This window comes from Alosa pseudoharengus, unplaced genomic scaffold (genome assembly GCF_046254945.1).
Source record: "Alosa pseudoharengus isolate Yale_2024_CS ecotype anadromous, Long Island Sound unplaced genomic scaffold, YU_APseudo_1.1 YU_APseudo_1.1_scf_18, whole genome shotgun sequence".
Lineage (NCBI taxonomy): Eukaryota > Metazoa > Chordata > Actinopteri > Clupeiformes > Clupeidae > Alosa > Alosa pseudoharengus.
Window position 1 is genome coordinate 36,050,754 of NW_027468650.1, and position 9,180 is coordinate 36,059,933.

General features: G+C 42.0%; 1 long non-coding RNA gene across 1 annotated transcript; it reads right to left on the reverse strand.

Moving 5' to 3' along the window:
- Positions 1–934: 934 nt before the first annotated feature.
- On the reverse strand, positions 935–1,518 carry LOC143131786 (uncharacterized). Its single transcript, XR_012988213.1, has 2 exons — positions 1,371–1,518; positions 935–1,188 (listed from the first exon to the last, which is right to left on the reverse strand). It is a non-coding gene; the product is annotated as an uncharacterized LOC143131786 (long non-coding RNA).
- Between the last annotated feature and the right edge of the window lie 7,662 nt (positions 1,519–9,180).

Here is a 9,180-nt window from a genome sequence, read left to right on the forward strand (position 1 = left end):
GCTATTATTTCTGATAGGCCTATATTGAGCAAATTACGTTTGATTTTAGTTCACATCGCCTGCCTGTATATGTGAACCAGATATGAACGTGTTTCTTTTTAATAAACTGCCTGTACACTTACAAAGTTCTCAATGCTTCGGTTTACATGTAGAGACCCTCATTATGCTACTGTGTAAGTGTGGTGCTATTTTGAGCCTTGTTAGTGGTATAGAAATAGCGATTTCTTTCTACTGTACGTGTGCCCCGAAGGCTAGCGTTAAACGCTAATAAGCGGTTTGCAATAAAACTGGTCACATTCGACTAGCATGAAAACAAATCCCAGCAAACGGTCGAAGTCGGTACACATGTGTTATTAACCCCTAGGTTCATTTTGCGCCGGAATTGTCCTTTAACATAACATGATAACGTTAGTTTTAAGGCTAAGTTTACATTTACCAAAAGAGCTTGCTTTATTGAGTGTTAACAGTTGATTTTCCAGCACAGATCAGCAAGAAAATGGCCACTTCAGTTTCCATCAATCCTGCACTGAAAAAAAAAGTTCCTTGAATTTACATGATTTTAATGTGTACATCGGTCCCACATAATCAGAATGTGTCCAGCTGACACAATTTTTACACTTTTGTTCTAGTTAATCGTTTCTTGTAAAACCTACACATTGAAATCACATCGTATTACATAAAAAAATCATGTTGAATGAAGATAATACCTTCATATTTATGTAATACCAATGTATTGTGTAATGCAAAAGTAATTTTATCATGTCAATAGTAATAGATTGTAAAAGGTACTTCTAACTTCATTTATTAATGCTAAAAAAATAAACTCTTAAAGTTTTATGTCCCTATAGTACCAGAACAGTGTCTTTTAACTGTTTTTTTTTCTAGAATTGCAGACATCTGTTATACATCTTTTTACTGAAAAGAGTCAAGTCAGTTTAGTAGTCAATTTTTATTGAAAGCAACATGAAATACACAGTATTGTTTTTTATCCAGCAATTGACAAATGGAAAAAAGTGCAGCAAACATCACAGGGAGAGGAGAAAGATAGAGGAGAGAGGAAGATGAGAGAGAGAAGTGAGAGAGGGGGAAGAGAGAGAGGGAGAGAAGAGAAAGAAAGAGAGAGATCAGGCCTGAAGACTGATGGACCAGATTCAAAGATGACTGACCAAAAGGTGACATTTCTAGTTCCTAAAATAAAGATAATGAATAATTAATAATAATAAAAAAAACATCCACAAAAAGATTCCATGACCCGTGGTCACTCAGCCATTGATAGTCCTTTCAGGTTTCAACATAGTAAAAACAGTATTTCTTTTTAAAAAAATAAAAATGGAAAGTCATTCACTGAAACAGGGTGTTCTTTAACCAACCTTGGGAGTTTGCCTTCATCCAGCTCCATGAAGATTTTTTGCAATGCCTCAAAGGTGTATCTAAGCACGGGCAGGTACATGAGGTTATCAACTCCGACATAGTGACAGCTAATGGCCATGTAGATCTGTCAAAACTTTATTCCTTGGAGTACGACCCCAATGTCCTCTGTCTCACTTGACTCATGTTCTCTCAGGACATAAACCTCGCAGCTGGGGCTTATCTAGGAGCTGTTGACCATCCACATTCGTCTACATGGACAGAACTACTTACCATAAACGGCAGCCCATTGCGTTTCAAGGTGGATACTGGCGCGTCCGTGACTGCTATCCCAGAGACAGAATATGTACAGGATCGATATGGCAACCACACAGCGGCGCAAAGACCACTGCTAGGGCCCGCCAACCAACCTCTGGATGTAAAAGGGCAAGTACATGCAGTCATTCAGAGAGGCGACAGAAAGATTGAGGAGGAGGTGTTCATTGTGAAGGACCTGAGCACACCCTTACTGGGCCTCCCTGCCATTCGCAGACTGCAGATGATTCCACAGCTCCATAGCATAGACGACGCAGAGGCACACTTTCGCTCAACCTACCCAGATGTCTTCACAGGGCTAGGTAAACTTAAAGGAGAGTACAAAATTAAGCTGAAAGACGATGCAGCACACTACGTTCTCTCCGCACCACGTCGTGTAGCCATTCCCCTCCGCAGCAAAGTGAAAGAGGAATTGGACCGGATGGAGAAGATGGGGGTCATAGGCCGCGTGGAAGAACCAACTGAATGGTGCGCAGGCATGGTCCCTATTGTGAAAACATCAGGGAAAATACGCATTTGTGTAGACTTAACACTTCTGAATGAGAATGTCATCAGAGAGAGGCTCATATTACCGGCAGTGGATGAGACGCTGGCCAAGCTAGAAGGAGCCAGAATCTTCACAAAGCTCGACGCGACATCAGGCTTCTGGCAGGTACCACTTCATAAAGACTCAATGCTGTTGACCACATTCATCACACCAGAGGGACGCTACTACTTCAAGAGGCTCCCTTTTGGAATATCTTCGGCTCCAGAACATTTTCAGAAGAGGATTTCTCAGCTGATCGATGGTGTTGACGGAGCCCTGTGCCATGCTGATGATGTCCTTGTCACGGGAAAGGATCGGGCAGAGCATGACGAACGGCTGCACAAAGTGCTACAGAAATTCAGAGAAGCTGGACTCACTCTGAACGAGAAATGCCAGTTTGCTATGTGTGAGATTCGATTCCTGGGCCATGTCATAAACTCAACAGGCATCAGAGCAGACCCAGATAAAATAAAAGCGATCCTTGACATGCCTGAGCCGAAGGATGTAGGGGACGTTCGCCATTTCATGGGCATGGTGAATTATGTGGGCAAATTTTCACCACGTCTGCCTGACCTGACAAAGCCCATCCGCGACCTGTTAAAGTCAGAGAACAGCTGGACATGGCAGGCACCCCAACAGAAAGCGTTCCTGGAGACGAAGAAGGAACTAGGGTCAGAGACTGTGTTAGCCCAATACAGCCCAAGTCACGAAACCATGGTATCAGCCGATGCCTCTTCCTATGGAATAGGAGGTGTGTTGACACAAAAACAGCCAGACGGTGAATGGAGACCTGTAGTTTTCATTTCTAGAAGTCTGACCAAGGCCGAATCGCGATACGCCCAAATAGAAAAAGAGGCTTTAGCTGCGACCTGGGCATGTGAGCGCCTGCGAGGATACTTGAGTGGGCTGGATTTTACTATAAGGACTGATCACAAGCCACTTATAACCCTCCTGAAGTCCAGAGCACTGGACGACCTCCCTCCGAGGATTATCAGATTCAGACTTAGATTGCTCAGATTTAATTTCAACATAATCCATGTCCCAGGCAAAAACTTGATAACAGCTGATGCCCTGTCGAGAGCGCCTCTTCCAGCCACAGCTACGGAGGCAGAGCAAGACCTGGAAAAGGAATGTAAAGCTTACCTGGACAGTGTAGTAGAAAGCCTCCCAGCCACACCGACAAAGCTGGAACAGATTAAGAGTGCACAAACCTCAGACAACACATGCAAATGTCTCAGTCAATACATTGCAAATGGCTGGCCTGAACACAGACGAGATGTACACGAGCTGCTGCTGCCCTACTGGCCTGACAGGTCAGTCCTGCACCATGGAGGATTACTCATGAAAGGTGAGAGACTCATAATACCTGAAAGCATGAGACCTGATATCTTGCAGAGACTTCACCAGGGACATCAAGGTATCAACAAATGCCTAGCTAGAGCTAGAGAATCAGTCTGGTGGCCAGGCATTACGTCTGCTGTGAAGCAGATGGTTGAGAGATGTGAGATTTGCGCACGGGAAGCTCACACAGCAGTCGAGCCTCTGCTCACTACCGATCTCCCAAACAGACCATGGCAGAGAGTCGCAGCAGATCTTTTCCAATGGCAGAATGGGAACTATTTAGTCATGATAGACTACTTTTCTCGCTTTATCGAAGTTTGCAACCTACCCAACAGCACATCTGCAAAACAGACTATTGCAAGAATTAAAGCTGTGTTTGCTAGGTATGGATGCCCAGAAGTGCTTGTCACGGACAATGGTCCACAATTTTCCTGTCACGAATTCGCTCTGTTTGCGCGAGATTATGACTTCATGCACGTGACAAGCAGCCCCCGTTATCCCCAGAGCAATGGGGAGGCTGAACGGGCCGTCAGAACCGTGAAGTCCCTTTTGGAGAAAGAGGGAGATTTCCACAAGGCTCTGTTGGCCTACAGGGCCACCCCATTGGCACATGGGAGCTCCCCAGCACAACTACTGATGGGGAGGAGAATCAGAACACCAGTCCCAGTGTCACCAGAGCAGTTACAACCACAGTGGCCTGATCTCAAGAGATTCAGAGAAAAGGACACTGCCTTGAAACTGCAGCATCAACAAACGTTCAACCGGAGACACCGTACCCTGCCACCTCTTCAGCCTGGACAGCAGGTGTGGATCAGACCCACACGCACCAGAGGGACAGTAGTGGGGCCTGCACCTACACCGCGCTCATACAAGGTGGAAACCCCGGAAGGAGGACGGATGTGGCGCAACCGTTCGCACCTCAGAGAGGTACCAGTACCTCCAACATCAGGTGAGGTGACAATGACTAGGTCAGGGAGACTGACCAGGGCTCCTGAGAGACTGGACCTTTGAACAGTATACACACATGCACACCACGGTGGACAAGAAAGAAAGACAATAAGACATGTTAAAAAGAAGAAAAAAAGTCACTATTTTCCTGTTTGAAAATTGAAATGTTTATTAGAAAAGGCATGTTCTGGTTATTGAAAACTAAAGGTTTACGTAATAGCCACAGTGAAATGTAATGTCTTCTGTTAGCCTCTCGGTTTACATTTACTGATGAATATATTACAATGATTTGAAGTTCTGCCAAAACAGTTAAACGTTCATCTAAAAGGGGGAGATGTAATGGCATGATATGACCACTTGGGGACACTCTGAAGAGTTGACATTGGAATGTAGAACAAGTGAAGAAATATAATAAAAGTTATCTAGCTGCATCCTGATTGTTGTGTCCTTGAATACAGAGTATAGAGGAACAATACAGCTACAAAGAGCATTCATAGCCTAGAGAAAACGATACATTTTTCTTTATCTGCAATGTTCCAGGAAGATAGGCTTACATTTATAGGCTGTCCCTGTTTGATCACAGGTCCAAGAAAACGAGTGGATATAACGTCAATGCATTCTAGTTATGTTTCATGTACTTTATTTCATGTTGAGTTTTGCTTACCAGCATGCATTGCGATCCATTTAGTATTTTTGGCTATTATTAGTTTTTAATATTTTGAAACAATATGGTTTGAACAATTTATCTTAGGCTAGCCTAGGCCTATACTCTGATGATGTTTTGAACAATATGCTACGGGATATGCCCATTAAAGTTTATTAAGAAAATGACACCGTAGATGTGAAAGCAGCACATCCTAGCCCGGTATAAATGTCCATGTGTACTCATCATTAGTGTAATGCATTCCGAGGACGTGATTTCATACATGCGTGAAAATATGAGGTGAGTGAAGTTGTAGAACAAGTCATTAATGTGTGTTCATGTTCCGTCTACCTCTCTCCTAGCAACGCTGAGACTTACAGGATGTAATACCATACCATACCAAATCGCGCTTCATGTTTTCTTTTTTTTTTTACCATCGCGGAAATATAGACGTCGCGCGCATAACGTCGCGGTGACCAGTACAGGACGTCCTCTCAAAGTCTCGTGGACGTCTTTTAGACCTCCCGAACAGAGGTCCGCGGGACGTAAAGGGAACCCTACACAATGTCGAGGAGGTGACGTTCGCCAGGGGACCTTTAGGGGACGTCGCCAGGACTTCATTTTGTTTACTGGGTTATGCCTAGTCTGTGCATAGATTGGGGAGAGCACGTAGCCTATACCTAGTCTAGTGCATGTCAAACCTTTAGATGAAAAACACTCTTTAATAATAGGCCTACAATAAATAAATAAACTGCTAATGAAGTTTGCTTTTGACCATCGCATCGCCTGTAACTCCGTGATAAAAGGACGTAACAGGGAAGTATTTGGCTGAGCAACGAAAGGTTAATATGTTTTATGTTTTGTCCACATGATGTAGCTATGTCTATCGTTGTTGCACTCAAAGAAAACTGGAATGTTTCATTCGCCCTCCTTTTCGATCGTCCTGGTGCCTAGGCCTACACTACTTTGGAGCGGTCGTTCTCTCTCCACTTTACTTTCATGTTGACATGTCGAGTTTAATCTCGTCGTGGCAAAAATATTTTTTTCTTCATGTGTGGCCCTAATACTCTGTTGTATGTATTTGTGCGAGGGTTGAAACATCTTAATATTTTTTTTGTCTGGATATAAATGTCACAACTGTGCAGCCAGATCTACACAAACATTTTAAAGCCTGTGTTGCAGGTTAACCACCACTGTTGATTAATGGGTAGGGGAGAACCGGCACAATTGTAACACTTTTTTATTTTTCCAGATCAAACTCGATTTACACAAAGACGATAGACTTGAGAGCTGTGAAATTTGACCAGAACAGAGTCGTACATGTCTACTCCATGAAAGTTGAAACAGAATTTAAAAAATATGTTATAGTTTGTCAATAATTTAACTTAACAGCGACATGTACCTTTGTTACAACCTTGACGCAGCCATAAAAAAGTGCGGTACAGTTGTAATAGTATAGCGTCATGAATGTAACAGTGCTAATATCGTGAATCCTATAACATATTTTAACACAAAACACTGCTGGCTTAAACAAAGAGCATCTGTTTTCATATAAAATCAACAAAAAAAGTCAAAATGTATGACTGTTAAAGCTAATTTATTGCATTATTGATTAGCCATTGCAGACCATATGTTACGGTGTTATGCTAGCTCACAATAACCTTTAAATATGCTTATTTTGGCCATATCCACTTGATAAAACCAGTAAATATAGTTGATAAACTGCTTATTTCTTACATGTCTGAAGCATTTGGTCCAACAGTTATATTTCAAGTTGCTGTGTTAACTTTAATTGGGTGATCGCGGCACAAAAATCATAATCCATAACTCGCAATCAGAATGTTCGCGCATGCGCGATAAAATCAGTTAATTTTGCCATAGAGACGGGTGTTACAACTGACCCGCGCAGGTCATGTTTTTCATTTAATTGCATTTGCTGTGACTATATAAATCAAATGGCACTAATGTTAACTTGAAACAGAGGGACTGAAGATATGAATGACATGTGATTGAAGTCCACACGCTCAAATTTGATGAAGCAAACTTAAACAAACAGTTGCGGTTAAATTTTTTTTCGTATTTATCGTAGACCATTCATATTTGGATGGCTGTAAGATTATACATAATTACATGATATGTGTCTGTTTACATTTCTGTAGCTACACCATATCTTGAGAATAAAACACTGTTACATTTGTACCGCTGTTACAACTGTACATAAAGCACTCAATATATGTATATCATTTTTAAAAATGTCTCCAAATGGTGTTAAATGTCAGTTTTTGTTGTTTTTAGCATTAGCGGGTTTTTTTACGCAATTGACCGTTCACAAAACCCCGCCCATCGAACGAAGATGAGCCAATGGCAGTTCAGTAGCTCCGTGCAGGCAGACATGGCCCGTCAACTTCACCTTATGACTCCATAGAAATGTATTGGGAGCCTTGATATTTGTCCGGTTTTATGGGATTTTATAGTGATATGAGTTCAAAAGGACAGTCAAATGACATATGTGTGATTAACACAACACCGATACACAGAAAAATGCCTTTCAATCTTGATAAGGTTTTCTGTAATTATGTTAAATTAGATTAAATTCTCTCGTCCCAGATCTCCACTATTTTGAAGTAAAGGGTTAACATTACTCCTTAGCAAACCATAACGAAAACAGTGCTCCACCACATCTGTGGATTAAGCCACACAGTCAACTCTATGACTACGTTTACACGAAGCATGGTATTTTCCTAAACGAATATCTGGCCATCTACATTTGCAAATAAAACTGCATTTACACGAGACCGTGTACATACATGCTGTCATGAGCACGCCAAACCACAGTGGCAGTTTAACGATAAGCTCAAGCTCACATTAACCAATCAGAACCCTGAAAAGTCGCACGTGAGAACATGTAAATGTAAACATTGGTCGCACATTTGGTGTACTTCTGTCGCATACTGTGACGTTGGCTGCCCAAAACTCTGTTTACCACAGTTTACAACCAAACGCATAAACAAAGTTTTCCAAAAAAATCACTTTGGCCGGAGTTTTTTTGGATAGCCGTTTTAGGGGGCGAATTCTCCGTTTGCGTCTAAATGAAAGGCTCAAGCGTAGGGAAATGTCTTTGTTTATAAAAATACACATACTCGTGTAAACGGGGTCTATGTAAGTAAGATAAATAAGGATGTTAATTGCCAGCATTGTATATAAAATGATTGTCACTTGGAGGAGACTTGTAGATAACTAACGTTAGCATAGTTAGCTAACCGCTGCTAATAACGTGCTAGCTTCGTCACGTCAGAGAAACATGGGGCTGTGCTATAGATCAGTGGGCTGTGCACAGTAGTATAACATTTATTCACCATATAATAATAAAGTTGAAGTGGCTCTGCAATTTAGGCTATGTTTCCGTTTTTTGGCAGCACCATGTTTCTCAAACCCTTCTGAAAATTTCAGGTACATATTTAGCATTTTTGAGCATTCCAGTCTGGAGAAATTCGACTTTATATCAGGTGTGCGCCGGTTATTTATGCCGCTGCTGTTGGCCGGTTGCAACGTACGCTCATCAATACGTCATCGACACGCCTCTTTATGCAGACAGGATTCGATCAAAGATTGTTAAGGCGGAGCAAGATACTTCGTCGTAGTTCATGTCTATGGGCGCGAAATGGGGATCGAATCCTGTCTGCATAAAAAGGCGTGTCGATGACGTATTGACGAGCGTACGTTGCAACCGGCCAACAGCAGCAGCATAAAAACCGGCGCACACCTGATATAAAGTCGATTTTCTCCAGACTGGATTGCTCAAAAATGTTAAAAATGGACCTGATATGTTCAGAAGGGTTTGAGGATCACGAAAACGTGCCCGAAATTCACATCACACAGGTTGCTAGGTTACGGGGACGCTGGCGAGACACATCGCTCCGTCTGGCATCATGTTTTTGTTTGTTTTTATGTAATGTTCGTAATTTTATGTAATGTCATGTTTATTTTTTTTATTGGTTTGTCTAGTTAAATGTTTTCCCTATTTATTTACGCTATTTTT